Below are 24609 nucleotides of genomic sequence, written 5' to 3'. Positions count from 1 at the left end.
CCTCGAGTGGCACATTTACCCAGAAGAGTCTCCTTGAGTGGCATGTAGACCCAGAAGGAGGGTCTCCTTGAGTGGCACATAGACCCAGAAGAGTCTCCTTGAGTGGCATGTAGACCCAGAAGGAGGGTCTCCTTCAGTGGAATGTAGACCCAGAAGGAAGGTCTCCTTGAGTGGCATATTTACCCAGAAGGAGGGTCGCCTTGAGTGGCAAGGACATGCAAAACGAGGATCTCCTTGAGTGGCATGTAGACCCAAAAGGAGGGGCTCCTTGAGTGGCACGGAAACCCAGAAGGAGGGTCTCCTTGAGTGGCATATAGACCTAGAAGGAGGGTCTCCTTGAGTGGCATGTAGACCCAGAAGGATGGTCTCCTTGAGTCGCATGTAGACCCAGAAGGAGGGTCTCCTTGAGTGGCATATTTACTCAGAACGAGGGTCTCCTTGAGTGGCATGTAGACCCAGAAGGAGGGTCTCCTTGAGTGGCATGGAGACCTAATAGGAGGGTCTCCTTGAGTGGCATGGAGACCTAGAAGGAGGGTCTCGAGTGGTATGGAAACCCAGATGGAGGGTCGCCTTGAGTGGCATGTAGACCCAGAAGGATGGTCTCCTTGAGTGGCAGAGACATGCAAAAGGAGGGTCTCCTTGAGTGGCATGGTGACCCAGAAGGAGGGTCTCCTTGAGTAGCATGTGGCACAGAAGGGGGTTCTCCTTGAGTGTCATGTGGCACAGAGACTAAGCAAGAGTAGAAAAAGGGACGACGACCTCGCTCTGCAGGGGTGGACTGAGAAACCATAAACACAGGCTCGATGTCTGTTTAGCGTCCATCAATTGTCCATGAGCACTGTGATTATGAGGTGCCTGTGATGGGTCAGACTTTGTTTTCAAGGTAAATGGGCGGGAGCAGGTGCAGAGTAGATGTTCTGCTAAACCTACCTTTGATATCATGTTTAGTTTTCCTCTTTACAGATGCCAATAAGGAATGTGAGCAACGACAGTGAAGCAGCCCTGAACCACCCAGAGAGTGGCCCTAAGCCAGCAGAGGAGCAGCACCAAAGCCTTTAAAGTAACGAGGCCCCTCTGGCATTACTCGTCTTCATCTAATGGCCACTCGACCCCAGTCAATATGGCCTCAGGACTTCTGATGGGGAGATAATTGGGTCAGAAGTATTTTAGGCACCCTGGCCATAGATGTGTACCTGGGCTGTGCACAACATGTCTATTCACTTAAGTGTTTGTATGTGCTGTTTACACATGGATGGTTAATAGACAACTAGTGTTAACTCCGTTCCTGCCACAAGCAACGCCTTTACACTGATCTGGTTGTATGTCACAATACTGAATGACAAAATATCATCCTTGCAAAAGTATTGTTTCCAAAGTATCGCCTATCATAATATCATGAAGAAAAGTGTATATTGTAAGTATCGAGCTGATGTTCTTAACTAGTATGTACATAGTCAAGGAACATAGAGATTCACTATTTTAACTCCACATCCAGGTACTATGACGATTTGTATAATGTCAAGGTACATACCTGTGATGCTAAGAAAACTAAATCTAGACCTACATGTATACCTTCACAATATTGTGGTAGTCGGTATTCTGGTTATGGTATTCTGCCAAGTTGATATTTAAAACTCAATATTGTGGACGAATCATTTAAGAATCATCAAAGGCTGCCTGAGGGTCGTTGCTGGAGGTTTCAAACCACTCTTTCTTCCCAAAACGAGATTAAAAGACCACAGCATTTGCAAAACCACTTTGATCTTGGAAGGCGGATTAACAACGCTCTCTTTACAGAATCCAAGCCTGATCATTCCAGAGAGCCTGGGCATATGCCAAACTCGGGGGTAATAACACCCTGACCTATGAGAAATGATGATAACATGTTGTCGAAAAATAAGGTCCTGCCTAAGAATTAAGATGCCTGGGGGCACCCTGAGTTAAGTGGGTAGACACATCAAACCTCTAAAATTACCGTATCGTCAAGTGCAGATGAGCACCACAAAAACAACATCTTGTAAGACAAAATATCCCATGACATCTAATGCAGCAGCTCAACATGAGGAGGAGCCTGAGATGCTGTTGTGGCCAGTCGCGAATACCAAGGAGGGAGAATGCCCACCTAGAACACGGATATAGAACTCCCTGTGGCAGCCGGTCACCAACAGATCCACCACATAAAACCCCCCACCTCCACCAATGTTGACTAGCTTCTTTGATTGCTGTCCACTGCAGCCTGATGACAGCGATTAGCAGCTCTTTATAGAACCAATCAAGAAAGAGGTGTAAGATTTTAAGGGATGACAGGTGAGATGGTGTAGATTGATGTTTTGCTGCTTCCTCTGAAATAAAGTGTCTTCTCAAACTTTAGACCAAGAGTCTAAGAGAGAAGACAGATTCAAGGCAACACGGAGTCCAGCACCCACTGTTGACCTACTGGCAAACACCAGACTGGCCAATGAGCAGCCACTACAATCATCTCACCCCTCTCCCTCTTGATTTACACTGGCTCCACTGACATAATAGTAAAGTGTGGGGGAGGGGGGCGCAGTGGAGGGGGGCCCTGGGCTAGAGAGCTTATCCTCCACAGGACAGAGGGTCCTGGAACCAGGAGCAAAAGTGTGGAACCACTGTATACTCCCTAGTTTGAGCAGGATCAAGAACAGGGAACCCACATTAATGCCATACTCCTTGAAAAAACACTCAAGTTATAGAGTATTCCCAGGAGACTGGGCAGGGACAGTGGAGAGTTACTACATCAACCATCATTGTTGCAAAGTAAGTATATAATTGCTTCTCTTAATTTAATTTAGATTTACCTCTAAAGGTAAGTAAAAAATGGTAGTTTTATTGACCATATTGTCTAGTAATCTGCAAGGCCTTACATGTACTAGCTATGTACTAGCTTGCCTTAGTCAGAGTGCGTTCCTTTAAACTGTGAATCCATTTCACTCAGAAATTGGCTCCCTGTGTATGAAATGCATGGAGACTGTTCTGAGAAACATCGAATATTCAATACTTTGATATACTGGAAGTTGCCTGACCAGCTGTCACGTATGTCTGTTATTACTGGGCTCGGAGTTGCAGGAAATAACCTCCCTTAGTAGCCTTTTCAGAATTGACACCTGTCAACTGCCTTTGCAGACTGACATCTGCAGGTTCGTGTCTGCTCACAAGGATAACACGTAATGTTCTGTTTCAAGCCTGCAAGTAGCACAGTGGGGTGTCAATGTTGATTGTGAGAAGAAAAACAGCCATGATAATGTAACCTGAATATCAGAAATGGACTTGGAACACATACATTTTTTTTTATTAGTGATCTTTGAACATGATTTCACTACCTGAGTTTTATCAGTGAGCTAATTACATTTGCCTTTGAGCACAGACCTGCCTACAATATTAAAAGCAATTTCTACTCAATAGGGTAAGATGACAAGAGGTGGGTGTAGAGTTCGGCTCTGTGGGCCTCTGCTGGAAGTGGCCAGTGAAATTCTTTTTATGGATCTCATCTCATGGATAGGAAAGGAGTTCCTGATTTTGGGCCTCATTTAGAGGAGGGCTGTAATGTGGCATCCAACAAAAGTTGAGGGGTATCTCTTCCACCTTATATTACACAACAATATTGAGTTTTAAGTTTCATACTGCCATAATATATTGTCTTGAATATCGATATAGAATCCCTCTCTCTCTCTCCCTCTCTCTCTCTCTCTCTATATATATATATATATATATATATATATACATACACATTTACTGTTCGTAATCCCTCATTCACATACCTTGACAATATACGTATCATCAAATTGCATAGATTTGGAGACATTTTGTCAAGATACATAAATGTGAAGATAAGAATTGAAAATTAGCACTTACCTATATAAACCTAACCTCATCGCATCCTGGAAGTCGATGTTATGGACAGGATGTTATCACAGTGCAGTATTTTGTCACTCGGTATTGTGAGATACAGCTGCCCACTCTTTAATGCCCTTCACGCTGGCATCTCTCCGCCTGAGACAAGCATGCAAGCACCTTGATCTCTGACAGAAAAAAGGTCAAAAGTGCACCCTACATGTGGACATTCGTAATGTTATTTCTTGAAATGGATCCTAGCTTTGAGGGTCTGTTTCCAGAAATAACATACGTGACAACAGGTATGCCAAGCCTGGGTGTTTTTTCACACTGTTGACGTGGGAACCATTTCGGAGGGGAAATGTCTGCCAAACTAGAGAACAGCTACAAAATTGTCCGACTGGATTGCCATATGGCAAATTAGTAATGGCCCCCACCGTATGTATTTTTGAGTGCCACTAATGGTAATTGAGACAGGGTTTCTTTGTGGGAGCGCTTAGCTGAGACGAGGAGTGCTCTTTCACAAAATCTATTACATTCACCAGTTTGGACTGCACCATGATACCCATGCGTTCTTGTGACTTCATTCTGGGTGGAGAAGTGGGAGTGTGAGGCTTGGGCACTAAGATAAGACTGGGAGGATATCTCCTCCAGTCTCTAATTAGTTAACATGGACAGAAGAGACCCTATCAGATATTAGAAAACAAAGAGGCAGGCCCTCCCCGCTGTGTGCTTCATGGCTGGGGACGTGTGTAAAGTGTGTGGAGACTTGGTGGAGCTCAGTTTGCCTCCGGTCTGGACTCTGAGCTCCAACAGGAGTATAGAGCAGACGCCTGTTTGGAGAAGCCTGAACCAACCTGAAGGGTCCCCTCTGGGATCCTGGGAGTGTTGCCAAGGGTCATGCCTATCAAATTTGGATTGTCCTCACAAGAGAGAATTGTCTGGTATAACACATTGATTATAGTATTTCGGTTTGTGCTAGAAATACACGTGAAATGCCAGGATTAACCTACAAACCCATCCAAATGAGAGGCCAAGAGCTAGTACTACAACCCCACAGAGGAGAAGACTGCAGCACTAAGGCAACAGACTCCAACTTACCCCTGCTGGCCTGTGTGAAGTCTTTAGCTGGTCGAGTGTCTGCTGGGTTAATTTGATAAAACACAGCCTGTGCCCTTTCAAGAGCCATGTTAGCTGCACTGGGCGCTCCACTGTCAAGTAGTTGTTGTCTAACTATATGTTCGAGGCATATGAGCTGCAGATTGTACACTTAGCATAGATCGCCATCTGGTGTTGGGCCCGGATGTTTGCAGTTTGTTTTTGTTCTTTGGACAGTCTTTGGAAGTCACGAGTTCGGTGACTCCTCCTTCGGTCCGTACTGCGCATGGGCTTCGGCTCCATCCTCAGATTGTTTTTAACCGCCATCGGGCTCGGATGTGATACTTCGTGCTCTGGCTTCGAACTTCTACGGTTCCAGCCTCGACGGAAAATCCTCGTTCTTCGAGTTTCTTCATCTATCTTCATCTCTCGAAGCTGCACTTTTCTCCATTCCACACATCGGCACCGGTCTTCGGGCCCTCCTCGACTCCGGTCCCGGCCGATGGAAAGGACTCCGTTCAAAAAGTGCCCAAAATGTGGGTCTAAATTTCCCCACACCGACCTCCATCAGGTGTGTAACCTTTGCCTCTCTCCAGAACACGAGGCTAGAGACTGCCCCGCCTGTAAGTCTTTTCGATCAAAAAAGACCATCCGGGATCGAAGAGCTCGACGCACCATGGTGCACTCATCGACCGCAGCTCCACCGGACATCTTCGGAGACGACACCGGAGCTTCGGGGCAACAACACACCGAGCAGGAGGAAGACGTCGTCAGCGCTTCCGAGGCCGACGACTCCAACGTGGAGGACATCACACCGGCGCAGAGGGTCGTGAGTACTCTACCCCCTCCCACCCCCGCGCCCAAAACCAAAGAGACTCAGGTTACACCCTCGCCTGCAGGCCTGGGTAAAACCAAACACGCAGCTTCTATCACCCCACCTTCGGGCCCGGTGTCAAAGCCTCACAAGTCTCACGGCAGCTCGGGCTCGAGCCAGCCGATGCCTGGTGCCGATAAACACCGTTCGGCACCGAAGAAAGTGACGCCCAGCTCGACTCCGAAGCCACCGGTGCCGAAGCCTGGACTCTCGGTGCCGACAAAACACAAGCACAAATCCCTCGGCACTGACGCTCCGGCGCCGAAGCCTACCTCGACGCCGAAAAAACCGGAGGTTCCAAAAAGGCATGGCGCAGAGAAACCACCCAAATCCTCGGCTCCGAAAACATCGGCGCCAGCGGACGATTCGGTGCCACTGGACCTTTTTACACCAGATCCTTATCAAAAGACCTTATCTAAGGATCCAAAGACTGGGCTATTAACTTTAACTGTCAAGAAAAGATGTCTTGACACACCAGCTCCTCCTCCACCGCCCAAGCGGAAGGACTCTGCCACATCTCCTCTCAGAGTGCCCTCCCCACCACCTCCTACACCTCCTCCTCCTCCTCCTCCACCTCTTCCACCTCCTCCCCCTCCCAGGTCTCCGCCACCCTTGCCTCATCATTCCCCGACCCCGTCCCCAGATCCGGATTACGGGGATCCAGATTATGACCCGGCGGACGCCCCAATGGACCCCACACCACCGGGGACCCCAGACCCATAGGAAGATTACCAAAACCCTGACATACCGGATGTGCCTCAGGATGACCTCTACCCATCCAGGCCATCTCCCCCAGAGGACTCACTAGGGTTTCACCACTTAGTGCAGAGAGCAGCACACTACCATGGGGTGGAAATGCATAGTGAACCAGTGGAAGACGACTTCTTACTGGATACATTTGATATTCAGGATAAGTCCACAGCCATCTTGCCCATGCTTAAGGGTGTCACCAAGCATGCTGCAGAGGTGTTCAAAGACCCTGTCAGGGCCAGGGTCTTAAACCCTAGAATAGAAAAAAAGTACAAGGCGGCACCCACAGACTCTACATACATTAAGGGTCCTGCTCCCTTAGATTCCCTAGTTGTGTCCACAGCTAGAAAGCGGTCTAACTCCCAGTCCTCAGGTGAGGCCCCACCGCCAGATAAGGAATCGAAACTTCTAGATGCGTCTGGTAAACGCACCGCCTCGCAAGCAGCGACCATCTGGCGCATTGCGAATACACAAGCGCTGCTTGCGCGTTATGACAGAGCACACTACGATGAGCTTGAGGCTCTTATGCAGCACATCCCGGAAAAACACAAACGTAAAGCTCATGACCTGATACAGGAGGGAAAGCTAATTACTAACACCTCCATTAAATGTGCCCTCGATGCAGCGGACACTGCTTCTAGAGCCATAAATACTAGTGTCCTCCTTCGTCGTCATGCCTGGCTCAGGATCTCAGGGTTCAAGCCAGAAGTCCAGGCATCCATACTAAATCACCCCTTTGACCAACAAAATCTCTTCAGGCCAAAGGTAGACGAAGCATTGGAAAAAATGAAAAAGGACACGGACACAGCAAAGTCTATGGGGGCATTACAATCACAGACCCCTAAACGCTCCTTTCGGCGCTCATCCTTTCGTAGCACAGGCAGAGGCTACTCCACCGATAGCGCCTCTACCTCCTACAAGTCCCCTCCTCAAAATACCTTCTCAAAGGGCTACCAAAGGGGTGGATACAGGGGCAACAACAATAAGGGCAGGGGCAAAACTAACACCACCCGTTCTGCCACCCCGGCCGCACAATGACTTCCCTCCGCTCCCCCCAGACCATCCCACTCCGGTCAGGGGCAGACTACAACACTTTATCCACGCCTGGGAATCCATAACATCGGACAAATGGGTGACCCAAATTATTCGGTCTGGGTACTGTCTCGAGCTAACATCTACCCCACCCAATATCCCACCAAGGCACCGTCCAATGTCTCAAGAACATTCCACACTGCTCAAACAGGAGGTGCTCTCCGTCCTCCAAAAACACGCTATAGAGCAGGTCCCCGTCACTCAGCAAAATCTAGGGGTCTACTCTCTGTATTTCCTGATACCAAAGAAAGACGGGACCCTGAGGCCCATTCTGGACCTCCGGCCTCTAAATGCATACATACATTCAGACCATTTCCACATGGTCACCCTACAACAAGTCCTCCCGCTCCTCTGTCAAGGAGACTTTCTCACTACCTTGGATCTGAAAGACGCATACTTTCACATTCCAATATACCCTTCTCGCAGGAAGTACCTCAGGTTTGTGGTGGACGGTCAACATTACCAGTTCACAGTTCTCTCCTTCGGGGTCACCACCGCACCACGGGTGTTTACCAAATGCCTAGCAGTAGTAGCAGCACACCTCAGACGTCAACATATTCACGTCTTCCCTTACTTAGACGACTGGCTGATAAAAGCCGCGTCCTACAACTAATGTGTGCAACATACAAACAGCACCATCCAACTGCTCCACCAGCTAGGCTTCACGGTGAACTACCAAAAGTCCCACCTCGTACCATCTCACACAAAGCAATATCTCGGGGCCACTATAGACACCTCCAAAAGTATTGCCTATCCAAACTCAGCCAGAATCGCAAGCATACAAGCCTTGCGCCAAACGTTCCTTCCTCAGCACTCTCTTCCAGCAAGAGTGTTTATGAAGCTCATAGGGATGATGGCATCTTGCATCTTCATAGTGCCCCATGCAAGACTCCACATGCGTCCACTCCAAGAGTGCCTAGCACAACAGTGGAACCAGGCCCAGGGACAGCTGACGGATCTGGTGTTGGTGGACGGCCGCACCCATCACTCTCTGCAGTGGTGGAACACCACAAACCTTTCCAAAGGGCGGCCGTTCCTGGACCCGGTTCCTCAGGTGATTCTAACAGCGGACGCATCGCTCTCCGGCTGGGGAGCGCACCTCCTACACCTCACAATGCAAGGTCTATGGACGCCACAGCAAAAGTCGCTCCACATCAACCATCTGGAGCTCTTGGCGATCTTTCTAGCCCTAAAATCCTTTCAAAAACAGATTTCAGCCAAAGCAGTCCTCATTCGCACAGACAATATGACTGCAATGTATTATATTCAAAAACAGGGGGGGACACACTCTCCCCAGCTCTCCTGCTTAGCCCAGAGCATATGGAGATGGGCAATTCCTCAAAACATCTTTCTCCTGGCACAGCACGTTCCAGGCGTACAAAACACCATGGCAGATCTGCTCAGCAGACAAATGCAACAACTACACGAATGGGAACTGCATCCACAAGTTCTTCGCCCATTCTTCCACAAGTGGGGGCATCCTCAGATAGACCTCTTCGCCACCCACGAAAACAAAAAATGCCCAAGCTTCGCCGCCAGATACCCACACCCGTTGTCCAAAGGCAATGCGATATGGATGAACTGGTCAGGCAAATTTGCATACGCCTTTCCACCTCTCCCGCTAATTCCATTAGTGGTCAGGAAGCTACAACAGCACTCCCTCACACTCATTCTGGTAGCCCCAACATGGGCCAGGCAGCCGTGGTACACCACACTATTACAGCTATCGGTGGTACCACATCAAAAACTGCACCTGTCCCCATGCCTCCTAACTCAGAACCATGGAGAAATCAGGCACCCGGACCCAGCTCAGCTCAACCTTGCGATCTGGCTCCTGAAATCTTAGAATTTGGGTACCTTAACCTTCCCCCTGATTGCATGAACATTATCAAGGAAGCCAGACGTCCTACCACTCGAGCATGCTATGCCGCAAAGTGGAAGAGATTTGTTGTTTACTGCCGTAACAATACAATAAACCCTTTAGATGCATCCATACAGCACATCATATGCTATCTACTCCATCTTCAAAGGTGTAACCTGGCATATTCATCCATACGCCTACACCTAGCAGCGATTGCTGCTTACCTACAAAACAGACAGCATTTATCACTGTTCAGAGTGCCCGCTATTAAAGCCTTTATGGAAGGCCTTAAACGAGTAATTCCTCCCAGGGCACCACCTTCCCCTGTATGGAATCTAAATGTAGTTCTTACAAGGCTAATGGGTCCGCCCTTCGAACCAATGCATAAATGTGAGCTACAGTTCCTCACCTGGAAAACAGCTTTCCTCGTAGCTATCACTTCCCTTAGAAGGGTTAGTGAAATACAAGCGTTCACTATACAGGAACCCTTCTTACAAATACATCACAGCAAAGTGATACTTCGTACAAATCCAAAGTTTCTGCCCAAGGTCATTTCCCCCTTCCATCTCAATCAATCGGTGGAATTACCTGTTTTTTTCTCGCAACCTCAATCTGTTGCGGAAAGGGCTCTACATACACTTGATGTTAAGAGGGCTTTACTGTACTACATACAGAGAACACAACCTTTCAGGAAAACTAAACAATTGTTTGTTTCCTTCTCTCCACCACATAAAGGCAACCCCATCTCTAAATCAGGGATAGCTAGGTGGATTGTAAAGTGCATACAAATTTGCTATCAAAAGGCAAAAAGAACATTATCTGTTCCACCTAAAGCCCACTCTACTAGAAAGTTAGGGGCTTCTATGGCTTTTCTAGGAAACATACCCTTAGATGACATCTGCAAAGCAGCCACATGGTCAACACCGCACACCTTCACAAAACATTACTGTGTAGACGTGCATTCCAAGCAACAAGCTAGTGTGGGCCAGGCTGTACTAAAGACACTTTTTCAAACCGCTGAAACGGATACCAGTGGTCGCCGCTAAGGTTGGGTACTGCTATATAATCTATGCTAAGTGTACAATCTGCAGCTCATATGCCTCGAACGGAATATGCTACTTACCAGTATGCATCTGTTCTTGGCATGTAGAGCTGCAGAGTTGTACACGCCCACCCGCCTCCCCGGCTACCTGTATCCGTTCCAGTCCATCTTATTTAGATACAACACACATGGGTTTCTCACTGTTATTACTACGCTCCATCATTTCCCTGTTGGTGAAAAACAATCTGAGGATGGAGCCGAAGCCCATGCGCAGTACGGACCGAAGGAGGAGTCACTGAACTCGTGACTTCCAAAGACTGTCCAAAGAACAAAAACAAACTGCAAACATTCGGGCCCAACACCAGATGGCGATCTATGCTAAGTGTACAACTCTGCAGCTCTACATGCCAAGAACAGATGCATACTGGTAAGTAGCATATTCCTTTTAGTTAACATATAGGAAACACCATTGGTCGCAACATAAGACACAGTGCATCCCAGTTCTATACCCCAAGTTTGTTTAAGGTTAGAATATGGCTGACTTTCCATAACCCCTACGAGAAAACGTGCGAGGGGGAAAATACACCTCACATCCCCAGCGCGGCACAACGATCACCCTGCATGAATGTTAAATGATCCTGACATCGGCCTCTAAGGGACATTACCAATCAATAGACTGAGCGGGGGGGATCTACAACCTTGACATTATACGCTCTTAAGTCAGTGTATGATACACCCGTGCGATATCACTAGTACGCCAATACCATCGGCAATGATAGATGTGATGTATGTAACCATTTCAAATGCCAATAAAAATGTTTTACAAAAAAAATATATATAGGAAACACCATTGGTATTTTATGTTCCTTATGGGCCAAATTGTAGCTCTTCGATTCTGATACCTTTTTACCTTGAATTCCTTTTTAAATTATTTTAAGATGTTTCCTGACAAACGTTTGGTTTGTCAAACACTGTATCTCATGCGTTTTCTACGAGGATTTAGCTTGACTGCTGACTCCACGTTACCAAAGGTAAGTTAGGTTGAACCTAGAACAATTTATCTGTCAATCAGGTTGACAACCACTCAATTTCCTACAACAGAATCGTCATAGTGTTTCCAAACACCTGCCAACTATGAGTGTGCGCAGCGCACTTTTTGGCCGATTTACAAGTGGAGTTGCTTGCTTTTGCACCACGCAAGGTGGTGCATGAGCGACGCAAGTCCTAAATGAGATTTAAGAAACCACGCTAGGCCATTTTGCATGGCTCTGAGTGACTCCATAAATGTGGAGTAAGGCAACCCAGGGTAAATTGCTGCGCTGCCTTACTATGCCCTGGGACAGCATTCTATGGGCGTTGGGTGGGTGCTCCCACGAAACTCCCATGGCCTTTGATGCATTCCCAGATTTACCAGAACTGGTAGATCTGGTAATGCGCCAAAAAGATACGTCTCCCCAGGAGAGGCGTAATGAGGAGAAATATCCTAATTACTCCTTGTTACTTCCTCTTTCAATGTGTGATGCATTCTGAAGCACACATAGAAAGAGGAATATGCATCTCAGGATTTTTTTTGTTCAGAAAGGTGACCCTTCCTGTAGAAAAACTATCCTTCATGCAACGTAGGCACCCTTGCACCGTGGTGCAAGGGTGCCTGCATTGGTGGTAGGCTGTCAAAAGGGGCCAAACGAAGGGGAAAAGGCAGGAATGTGCCGTATTGCCTTCAATATGATGCATTCCTGCCCTTGCCCTGTCACGCAGTACAGTGCAACAAGGTGTCTTGCTGCGCTGCGCTGCGCTGCACAGCGTGACAAGTTCGTTAATAGGCCCCTCTTTGCATACCGCTGTCCACAACTGTGCAGTGAGACGTAACCCTGCTCTGTATAAATCAAGCTGACCTCCATATACAGCTGTTCCTCCAAACTGTGCATACAACATCTATGCTTAGCTATGGCTATGATAGAATAAATCTAGCTGTGCAAAGAGTATCTCACAGCTATGGGAAGGGCAGCACTTCCAGCCCCACACTAAGCAGTGCTCCTAGCTTTTTTCTAGCTGTGCAAACAGCAGTGTCCCGAGATGTGCATAGAGTAGCACCCAGCTGTCCATAAAGCAAGATACTGATGTGCTTAGAGTGCCCTCTACCATGGAAAAGGTACCACCACAGATGCACAAAGAACAGGCTACTGCTCTGTATTGCGGTACCCCAGCTGCAAAGAAGGCGCTGTCCCAAGAAAGCTAAGTGTGGAGCAGCATTGCGCTTTGCATAGCTCAACCTTCCCTATGCAGTGAGTAATGTTATCAAGCTGTATACTGAGCAGCTTCCTCCCAGCTGTGCACACAGCACTACAGGGGTGCCCCAGGGACGCAATGGGTATGTGTTCCTTGCTTCCTCCCAGCCTCCTCACCCCTGAGTATTATAAAAGGAGTTGCATATGCTTGGGGAGCCCACTTCTATAATAAGTATTGTACAGGCACACATGTTGTGCCGGCTCGATCAAGAAGGAGCAATTTTTCATTTGTGTGGGGACATGGCCACATTCAAATGAGAGAACTCTTTGCCATTGTGCCTGCACCTTATTACAGACGTGAGAGCAAAGACAAAGAAGTCATCAGAATACACACATTCTGGGTGCCACATATGAGGTGGCAAACAATCAGTGCAATCTGAGAGCTCCCCTTGCTAGGGTGGAAAGTGGATTCCAAGGATCCCAAGGCATTCCCCTGCAGGTGGATACAGTAAAGAGCTGCACCTGCCTGCAATGGGATGCCTTTCTCTCTTTATAAACAGAGCCCAGTCCATCCCTGGTTAAAGATAGAGCTGCTGCTTCTAACAACAGCCCTTTCTTTTACTATGTGCTCTCCTCAGCACGGATGCGAACTGTCAGCGCTCTTACCTGCCCTGAGGACAGTGCATATTTTTATATAATTGGGCACACTGCTTGTTAAGGGTGCACCTTGGTGCGTAGGGACAGTGGGCTCTACACATAACTTAGGCCCAAGTCCAAGATTTACTGTCCTTCATGCAAGAGAGCAAAATTGCAGCCTCCATTGTGCAAAGGGTAAAAACTAGCGTTGTATCAGATTTAGTAGGAGTCGCTTGCCAATAACATCATCGGTAGTACTTTTGCTGAATCTGGCTGCTGTGCGTCATGCAGAGCCTTGCATTGTGGCACAAAGGCGCGACTGCACTGTCTAATGTAGGCTTTGAACTGTAGGCACACCCTTCATGCCAATTTCCTACATATAAGCACCAGCACAGGTGTCCGATATTTAAAACGTGTGGTTTACAGGAAAGCACACATTACATGCAGGTATATCAGGAGATATACTCTTGACCCAGTGCTTGAGCCTGATTTTCTTTGGCTTTAGGATTTTGGACAAAGCTAGATCAAACTATTTTAGTAATTCTAGCTTTGCTCCGAAACCTAAGGTTTTTGTGGTGGACCACCTCAGATATAATCTCCTGCATACATTAGCATATACAGAGACAGCTTCCTACATACGGAGACAGTGCAAATGGGTTTGGGCACAGCGCGACTTTTGACAGTGTAAGCTGATCCATTGCTGTTGTTTGCTGCGGTTTGTGATATTTTGTGGCACTTGCAGCACTCAGCATTGTGAGAGTGACAGACAAACCCTTAGTAAATCTGCCCCCGCAAGATGATTAAAGTTTACTCTGGTCCTATAAAGAACATAATTGTATATAGGGCAGCCCAGATACTCTGCTTCAAGTAGCCTTAAAGCTTGTGTTGCCTATGGTTGTGGCCATCTGTGTTAAGACCAGTATCTCAGGTGTGTACAGAACAGACCCCATTTGTGTAGAGCAGCCCTTTACAGTGCACAGCGAAGGCCCTTGAGAGCACATTTACTAAATGTTCACGCAACATAGGGCAGCAATTAAAATTGCTGGTTGTGTTGCATGAAAGGTAGAGGGCAGAAATGCTCCATATGCCCAAAGATGTGGAGCATTTCTGCTCTCTCCTTGCGCTGGCACACTGTGTGCAACCTAGCACTAACGCAGGCACCTTTGCACCATGGTATAAGGGTGTCTGCGCTAAAGGCAGGCTTGTTTTCAACGTCCTGCACAAAAAGGATCCTTAAAGTCATTACCTCTTTCCACATGTGCTGCACCTGGAGGAAAGAAATAAAAAGGAGAAATAAAGACATTTCTCCTCGTTACACCTCACTTGGGAAAGCATAGCATTTTGACGCATTTCCAGGTTTACAAGTCTTTGTAAATCTGGGAATGCACCAATATCTATGGGTGGATTCATGGGAAAGCCCCCCAAGTTTAAATGTAAAGTAATGCAGCGGAGCAGCAGTGGCGGCTGCCACAAACCAAAAGTTGTAGGGTGGTGCGCATGAGGGGGGACATGGGGGGCTAAAATTTTTTTTAAAAAGAACTTACCTGAATCTGCCGGCCGCCTCCTCTGTCCTGTGGACTTCTGTGTTCTTCCTGGTCCCAACAGACACTCAAACAGCATCACAGACTCCCTGTGCAATCACCGCGCTGAGCAGCGTGGGGGTTAGACTGAGCGGGCAGGTTTGATGCTCCGCTTAGGACAGGGAGTCTATGGTGTTTCTCCAACCTGGCTGTTCAATACAGCCTAGTTGGAGAAACCTAAGTGCACATGTGGGTTTGGCCGGCCCAAGATGGCCACCCAAACACACATGAGCTCTATGCACGCTGGCTCAGCCAGCAGGTGAAAAATAAAAAGATGATAGAATGTCGTTTAATTTTTCACCTGCTGGCTCTGAGCCAGTGGGGCGACGTTCCTCCGCCATTGCGCCCACGCATGCCATGGCCTCGCAAATCAGGCCTTGCGTGCCTTTGTACATTTTATTGAAGACTTTGTGTTGTCCTTGCGTCAAGCAGAACGCAAATGTTTTATAAATATGGGCCAGATGCGCAGAGCAGTCCATACAGCGCTCTCTGCAGTGCACAGCGAAGATACCAGTTGTGCACACAGCAGCCCTCAGGTATGCATAGTGCAGGACCGTGCTGGGCATGCGGCAGCCTTCTGCTGTGCACAGCGATGTCCCAAACTGTGCATGGAGCAGCGCTGTCTTGTGAAAAGCAAAGACGACGCCCGCACATACAAGGGTTCTCGCAAATGCGGACAGAGCAGCCCAGCTGCACCAAGCACAGTTCCCTATCCGGGAATACAGAAGCCGCCCAATTGAGGATTACGGGACGCATTCAAGTTGTTCCAATCAGCCCCTCCCCTTTGCTGTGCACGGACCAGCCCCCTCCTCTGCATAGAGCATTTCTCGGTTATGCATAGGGCAGCGCACCTGATTCTATACACACAAGATTTACCGCCTCTCCCCCAATCAGCCCTACATCCACAGGCTCTGGATAGAGCAGGTCTCAACCCTGCTGAGAAGTAAATGTCTCCTGGACTGACAGCAGCCCTTACTTACCCATCACTGTTGGCTGTCTCTCCTGGGCGTCTCCTGCTTCTGGACACAGATCATCTCTGGTGCCACAGCTAGATCCGCCCTGACTCAGAGATCTCCCTTTCCCCCAGTCAGTTCCTCATCTCCTGTCCTAGGCTGTCTCTCTTCTATCCCCCGCCTGTCGGTCCACTCTCTGACTCTCCCTCTGTCAGTGTCTCTGTTACTGTTTTTGTTCCTCTTGTCCTATTAGTAGCTCCTGCTGTCTCCTTAAAGCCCTCTCTCACTTCTGTCTCCTCAGTGTCCCTGCCTGCTCGTTGCCTCTGTTTCGTTCTGGTGTCCTCAGTGCCTCTGTTCCGTTCTGGTGCCCTCAGTGCCACTATTCCTCTCCGGTGCCCTCAGTCGTCTGTCCGGTTCTGTCTTCCCAGTGCCCCTGCCCTGGTCTGTCTCCTTGGTGCCTCTGCCCTCTCCTATCTCCTCCGTGCCACTGCCTCTTCAGTTCTCCTGTCCCCTCTGCCTCTTCAGTGCTCCTGTCCCCTCTCTGCCTCCCCAGTGCTCCTGTCCCCTCTCTGCCTCCCCAGTGCTCCTGTCCCCTCTGCCTCCTCAGTTCCCCTGTCCCTCTTTTCTCTGCACAGCTCTGTCTCCTTCTGTTTCCTCAGCGCTTCTGTCCCATCCTGTCCCCTCAGCGCCTCTTTCTTGTCTCTTGGTTCATCTAACTTCACCCCCACCCCATCCCCCACCCGGACAATCCACCTTCGTGCCTCTGCTGCCCCACATTTCTCAGAACGCACTGCCCGGGAGGGGTTTCCCCCTGCACGTGGCCGAGCCTGGGATGGGAAGTGTTAGGCGGTCCAGGCATGAGTAATAAGGCCCCTACGTCAGCGCTCTGTATTCGTCAGCACCTCCGACTCTGCTGTCCTCAGCAAAAGAACAGCACTGGGGCAGGAGAGGGGAAGGTGGGAGAAGGAGGGGGTGAGGCCGGGACCTGCCTTGGTTCAAGAGGTTGTAGCTTGGGGTGACAAGGTCCTGTCGGGGAGGGGAGGGGCACTGAAGTACTCTGCAGTCTTTGGTAGTGGCCTCTCCTCTTCTCTTCTCTGTCCCAGCGCCCCGTCGTTTGCAAAGTTGAGCCAAGGCTTGTATTTTCCTCCAGTCTCTGGTGTTAGTTGCGACCTAGTGTTCAAGCGTACCCGCAGATGGTTAGGCATTTGGGTTCAGGTGCATATAACACCGTAGTTATCACACTTATAAGAATGTATAAGAATAAATGCAGGTCCCGACAGATGGTCGTACACAAAGTAGAAAGAGGCGCAGCACCAAACATGAAAAGCGAATAACTGTAGTCTTTATGCATGATATCAGAAACTACTTATGTGGGCAACATAACAGAGACACAATCTTTTTTTACCAAAGCGCTCCAAAGGAGTGGTGTGTTACCCATCTGCAAGTGCAAAGCACTGAAAAAATGCAACACACACACACCCTAGCAGACATAAATGGAAATGACAGCGCAGGGGTGTCAGTCTAACTGCCTATGGTTTTTCCAAGTTTGTCAACTGTATTGCTTTTTTCGTGCGCTCACCACTCGCATTTCTTGTTCTAACATCTTTTCCTGCGCCTTTCCTCTACTTTGTAACAACAGCCCTAGCTTATATAGTTTTGACTTGCTCACATGAGGCATAGAAATGCTTACAAACAACATTGTAATCCTTGTTTAATAACAGTGAGTGTTGTATATCTCTGTTTACATTTATCACATGCAGACTGCCTGTGCTTGCCAGCAGCACAGCTATCCCTGCATACAAACTGTGCGTGCAGTCTCTCTCTGCTTGCAAGTACCACACGCATATTGCCTGTGCTTAGAGAAAGAACATCGACTGTGACAGGGAGTACTCTTCTTTCGGTGACGGTGTGCTTCCGATCCAATTCCTTCCCCACTTTCCACTTATATAAATGAACATGCCAAAGCTGTACACGATACACTTATGTTCATGCACACATGCTTTATATACCTTCTATGACCCCTGATTGGTTAGTCAATGTTTTGATAGTGTTTGCAGGTCTTGGTCTGGTTCCCTTCCCTTCCCTTTCTCTTCCCTTCCCTTCCCCTTTCCCTTTCCTTCCCTTCCCCTTTCCCTTTCCCTTTCCTTTTCCTTTTGGGCATAGCCACTAACAGACCCTACCAATCCCCATTCCTTCCGTCATTCACAGCACCCAGTCAATATTCTCACCCTAAGCTTCCAGTGCCGGGCCAAGGCCCAACCAGCCCTGCAGGGCAGGAGGCCACCATAAAACAAGCAATGGCATAGCCAATAGGTCTCGCTTTTGGGACCTTATAAGTATTTAGTTATGCAGCACAATATCCTTGGTGCAAGAACATCAACTGTTGCATGTCTAAACACTTATAAGGTCCCAAAGGGGAGACCTATTGGCTATGCCAATGCTTTTTAGGTCTTGCCTGAGACAGCGCATGCCCTGCTTGTGACAATCTTTTCTTAACAAAACAAAAAAAACAAAAAAGAAGGGCTTAGAGGCCACTCATTACAAAAACATTGGTTGGCTTCATCAGCACTGTCATTTCGTTGCTTCTCATTGCCATCGCTTACCATCATCGCGTCCAGTTTCACTTTTCTTCATGTGCTTTTCTCTTCAATGGAGCATGGACCAAGTACTGATTGATTTCTTTATAGGTGTCTTTCCGCTGGGCAAGTTCAGATTGAGGATTTTTTTTCCTCTCACTTTCATTCCGTTCCTTGTTGCTGTCATCCCTCCACCTCATTACTTGATGGCCCGTCTCTTGTTGCCCCCATCAATCCCCCTCCCACCCGTTGCTTTTTGTATTGCAGTTCTTGTTTTCTTTTTTGTGAAGCACTCCATGAGAGAGCCTGTTTGTCCATCTCCCTCTCACTTCTTTACCACTACCCATGCTCCACGTTGATCTCTCTCTCCCATGTCCTTCATCCACCTGTCGTCCTTTCTGTCCTTCATCCCCATAGCCCACCATCTTTCTGTGTCCTTCACCTCCCATCCCACTGTGGCAATTTTGGATGGTTACACCCCCCTCACACATTTTGCCACAGTGCTGATGGTTATGAGTCTAAAAGTGCCCTGGAGTCTGCTGCACAGGCCCCAGTGCCAGTGCTCTCTCCCTAAAACTGATATGTGTGAACTGGTAACCCCAATTAGCAAAGACATTAACCCCCTTTTAAGTCTCTAGTATATGGTACCAGTGGTACCCAGAGCATGAGTGTTAAAGGGGTCACCAGGGCATGCAGCACTGTTTGTGCCATCCTGAGTGGCCCAAGTAAACTACTGACAGCTGGCCTACTATTGCACACTGCAGGAGCAGTGCAAACTGCTCGAACTCGACTTTGCACTCACCATGTGTGGCAAAGTCAATGCACTATTTTTAGGTCTCGCCTACGCAGCACGCATGCGCTGCGTAGGAAAAAGACCTTTAGCCATCGATTCAGTTTGGCTGCCAAAAACGTGCATGCATTGCATTGCCTTCAATGGCATCGCGTGCATGTTTGGCGATTCCCTTGCGGGAGCGAGCTTTGACATATGGTTCCTGCTCGCTCCCGCAAGGGAATCCGGGGCAGGCCCCCTCCTCTCACCCCTTCCCCTGCTGCCAGCGCGAGGCATGCGCGCTTGTCTTTTTTGGATCCATTTCACAGGGAAGCAACTAAATGAAAGAAGGAAAGAGAGGTTGTGAACCGTTTCTTCAAGTCACAGTTTTCAGTAAGTGAGGAGCAACACAGCAAGAGACGGAATATTAGGAAGAGAGGGGGGGGGGCAGCTGCCAGCGCAGAAAAGAAGAGGACATTGTCCGTGTCTTCGCTGGGCAGTAAGGAAGAGACAGCGCCCTTTTCCTTCTCTGCCCGTCCTGAACGTCCCCGAAAGCAAGCCAAGCCTTATCTGAAGGCCTTTGCTATTTCTGCCGTCCTGGGAAACAATTTTGAAAAGGAAAAGTAGGGGAACGGAATCTTTTTAGGTCTCGCCTACGTGTCATTCCCCTCTAACTTCCCGTCGATATTTTCACCATCTTTCTTTGCCTCCTCTCTCCTGCCTTTAACCTTCACGGTCTGCCCCTCCCTGCGCCTCATTCCTTACTTACTCCATCCCTCCGTGGTCTATACTCCAGGTCTCTATGCTTCTTCTCATCTTCGCACTCTCCCTTATTCCCCACCGTCCCCATCCTGTTCAAAGTTAGCTTCTCCGTTCAAACTCCACTGCTTTTTCCGTTTTCTGTCCCCTGCCTGGATCTCTTTCCCTCTATCTTTCCGTATGTTTTTTCCTCCACCACAGGTGGAACGCGAGACATCTACATATTTTACTAGCTCTACCACTACGTGTTTCTCCCAGGTCCCTACAAACAGTAGACGTCCAAATCCCCCACGTTTCAGTCAACAGCACTTAAAGTATAGCTGTCAAGTCACGTGTCACAGCTTCCGTCAAACCTGGCTTTTTAGCTTCCACCGCCTAGCATTCTGGGACATGTAGTTTCCATTCTTTTACTCCGGTATGGTCTTAAAACCCCATGATACGAAGTGCTGTTGATTGAAAACCAGCTTTGGCTGAAGGCGTCCCACATGACCTGAGACCGCTCCGTTTCCGCAGGTCTGGTTTTGCTTAGCATGGGTTCAGTAGCTTAACGTTTAAGCGGACCGGTTGGCGAAGAAAAAATGTAAGTTCCTTTTAACAATAGAAAGGACAGTTGTGCTTGTGGATATCATTGAGGGGATGGGATGGGGCCCTCGTCCCCAGAGAAGTCGTTCGGAGTAACTGATGTTACAGCGTTAAATTAAACTCCGATGTACTTAAGAGTGAGATGAGGTTGGTTGCTTGTTTTCTGTCACACAAATGTGTCCTTTACCACCCGGCATACAACATGCCCAGGAGAATACGTACTCGGCAGTTGATTTACACCGGTTCTATGAAGGAATGAGCGTCCTTGTTATGCATGCTTTACGGTCACTAAAGGTTCAGTTATTGTGGACCGAAGAGAGATTTTATAAAATGACATTCTCTGCCCGGTTTTATTTTTACACATCGAAATATAATCCCCTAAATGTCGAACTATTGTATCGGCCAAGCTATTACTGCCACCTAACCCAAACACATCAACTCCATCTACTTGAGTCTTCCGTTCCTAGCCCTGCCCACATTTTACCTTTCAATTCTTTTCTTGTAACCTCCCAGTTCCTTTACTTTAATTACTTCGACTGACCTTCAGTCTTTTTCCTCATCTGGACCTGCAGCAGTCTTTGCTCACCTGTAATAACCAGCCCTCCAGCAACCTATATCTGTCCACTGGACCAAGGCTGCTGTGTCAAAAAATAAAAAAATAAAATAAAATAAAAATAAACTACTTCTGGTGCTGTAGGTTGCCACCAGCCATGAGTGAGAAATATGAAATTACATAGCATCTCAGTTATCCTGCCTTAGTAACCCAAACCCTCCCCCTCAAACAAGTAAGACAGGAGTGTGGGCGACCATCTCTAGAAGTGACTAGGAAATCGCACTTTTCCTTTCAGCTAGCACTCCCTTTACTCACCAGCCAAGCATTTGGACTAGTAGTGATGTGAACCACTGCTCCAATCTATTCCTCAAATTTCCCAAGGAAAGGAAGGCTGTCCCCCTCCACAAAAGAGACCCTTAAGGCATAAAGTGAAGGAGCCTGAGACCCGCTTTGCTTTGCTACATCTCACAAAATCAATTTCACAGTATCACTTTACATACAAATATAGAGTCCCTAAAGATCAGGCTGATGAATCATTTTATCATCTCATTGCACCTCTAAACACACTACTCCTCCCACTCTCCTTTAACGCCCTCTTCCCTACTTCTACATAAGTGTCACACTTCTCTGGACATTCTCGCGCCTTGTCAATCTACCAGCTACTTCACTGATGATCTACCATTCTTTTACCACAGCCTGACCAAACACTTGACCAGTACTACTTACTGGTCTATTGGTCACTTTCCCTTAGATATACACGACCTCCATTAAACCTACTCATTCACTGGGCCAGAGATGCAACTGATCCACCAGTTTTTTATTCAACTGAACTTGACAATCTTTTGGCAATCCTGCTTGCTCATTGGACATTGCTACCTATGAAAGTACCAGTCGTTTCCCAACCTCTGCCTACCATTCCTCCAGCAAGCCTGACCCCGCAGTATGCCATGGTTGCCATATCTTAATACCCTCTTCGGCTGCCCTTAAGAACAAGCATTGGCATAGCCAATAGGTCTTGCCTTTGGGACCTTATAAATGTTAAGTTATTCAGCATAATATCCTTGGTGCAACAACATCAACTGTTGCATGGCTAAACACTTATAAGGTCCCAAAGGCGAGACCTATTGGCTATGCCAATGCTTGTTAATATATGCCAGTAACCCCCAAGGAAGGTCTACTAAGCTCAGATGGCAGGGTGCATTTTACTAAAGGTGTGGACACGTAAGTGCAAGCTTATATGTCCTATAGTGGCCTTTACCATTAAAGGACACTATAAGTGATAGACGGTCCATAGGATAACACGGCCTAGCACCTGTCAAACCCGAGGTTGCCAGTTCCATTATGGTACCACCTACATATGCCATGTTTGGTATCAAACAACTTGCCTCCTCAACCCTGACATGAATCTTGTGTCGAGGACGAGGCATGCATCCAGGTGGCTATCTTAGAGGTTGCCCACCTGGTTGCCCCAGCCCTTCCTGTGCTATGGCTGCCAGCTTGCGCTTGCTGCCACAATGACAGGAATCTGACCCCTTGCCAGGAGGTGTGAACTCTCCTAGGAGTCATAAAAAAAGGCCTGGACAGGAAGGAGGAAGGAGAGCACACCTCCCTCCCTGACAGAAGTGAAGCGGCACATGAAGGCAATGAGCTTCATAGGCTGCACCACTTGTAATATGCAACCAGGCTGCCTCCCAAAGGAAGAACATGCCCTCCCCCTGCCCCCAGACACATATGCACCTGGGCAAGTGGGAAAATTAGGTTTTCAGGAGGTGTACTGCCCCTGGAGGCTAGCCACACCTCTAAGGTGGGCTACCTGGTTTATACCTCCAAGGAAGACTTCTGCCATTTTAAAAAGCGGTAGAATAGAGGGTTCTAGGTAGAAAAAGCGACCTAGACCCCCAGATGTGGTCACTTCAGGGGCGAATTAGCCACTGGGGCTAGTAGCCCATTAGCCACTTGCACCCACACCCCTAAATCTAGGATTTGAGGACTGCCCCTGACACCCTAACCACAGTTCAGATCTGACTTGTAACAAGGAAAAAAGAAGAGACCTGTATCTGCGACAAAAGGAGTTGTACAAACCAAAGGATTGACACTCTGCACCTGTGACAACCTTCTGGGAACTGCACAACCGTGGCTTGTCCTAGACCAAAGCTCCATTCCCCGCAGACAGAGGGACCCCTTTGAGAGCCAAAAGCATAACCAGACTCCCATGGACTAGTGGCACTAGTCAGCTGCAACCGCAGGTAGAAACAACATACTGGAACCAAAGAATGGTTGGCCATTGGGCCCTCAGAGAGTTGTGGAAACGTAGTCCTGTCCTCCATGAAGTTTCATGCAGCTACTGTGTTCCCCCGTAACTCTGGATGTCAAAATAGCTTTCTGCTGTGCTTACCACTGCCAAGTCTTGTTGGTCGCCAGTTCGGCAACCACCCTCTTTACTCAACGTGGCACATCGAGGGAACTCGGCAAAACCTTCATCTGATGTCAGCAGTGGCTTTGTTGTTGACTTTTTGCACCCTTTTCCCCACCAGTAATGTGTAAGCGGAAAAACCAGCTCTCCTGCACCTCTCACTTCAGCACCAACGACAGCTAGGACCACTCTGCACCTGGGCTTTTTGAGACAGGTAAAATCAAACTCACTGTTGTGGCCTGGTCCTGTAACCTGCTTCACCTTTACCCTCCTTGGCTTCCATGCAACTTGAGCTGCAAGTGACCGATTGTCACTTGTGCTTTTTACCATTGACCATAATGTTAACCTTTTGCAGGACTGTTGTGCACTGATTTAATTTTGCTTCTAAAATCAATAACACCGGTTATGCTTATACGATTTACAGCGTTTTGGTGTCTAAAACTATATAAAAATCTGCTTTATTTTTATGAATTGATGTCGCATTTCTTTCGAGTTGTGTCAATTACTTATTGTCCATGTTAGTACTGTGAAATGCTTAATATATGTTCCTCTAGGAAAGCCTGACTGCTCTTTGCCACTCTACCAGGACTGAGATAAGGATTTATTATTGTGAATCCAAGGACCATCTTTGGGGTACTGTGAGAGTATTGCACAGTGAAGCCTGAACAGCATCACCACATAATGCCCCACCTTCCTACATTGGTGTTACAGCATGGGATCCTGAACTTGTGTTTCACAGTACCACTTTGTCATGAGTGATTTTTGCATAAGAAATCCACTATTGACTTAAGACTCAAAACATTTTTCAGAATGTTTTTATTTGTTATATATTAGAATTCTACAGCCCTGTGTAGACCTCCGTTCGAATAACATATTAAAAAGGCTTAGGAAAGATAGGAAAGGGTTTAAAAGTTTTTTTTAATTTTAGAAAGGTTCCAACTTCCAAATAAAAAGTTAGGCACAATGGAGGCTAGTAAGGATCTTGACAGGC

The 24609-nt window shown here is 47.8% G+C and overlaps 1 protein-coding gene across 1 annotated transcript in view; it reads right to left on the bottom strand.

The window, feature by feature from the left end:
* The window catches only part of ARID5A (AT-rich interaction domain 5A), a 122714-nt gene extending 106079 nt beyond the window's left edge, over positions 1-16635 (bottom strand). The window contains exon 1 of the mRNA XM_085633460.1: positions 15994-16635. The gene's annotated coding sequence lies outside the window, so the exon portion shown is untranslated. The remainder of the gene's footprint in view (positions 1-15993) is intronic.
* Between the last annotated feature and the right edge of the window lie 7974 nt (positions 16636-24609).

The sequence above is a fragment of the Triturus cristatus genome, chromosome 11 (genome assembly GCF_964204655.1).
Source record: "Triturus cristatus chromosome 11, aTriCri1.1, whole genome shotgun sequence".
In the NCBI taxonomy this organism is placed as follows: domain Eukaryota; kingdom Metazoa; phylum Chordata; class Amphibia; order Caudata; family Salamandridae; genus Triturus; species Triturus cristatus.
Note: the sequence above shows the minus strand (reverse complement) of the source record. Positions and strands in the feature narration are given on the sequence as shown.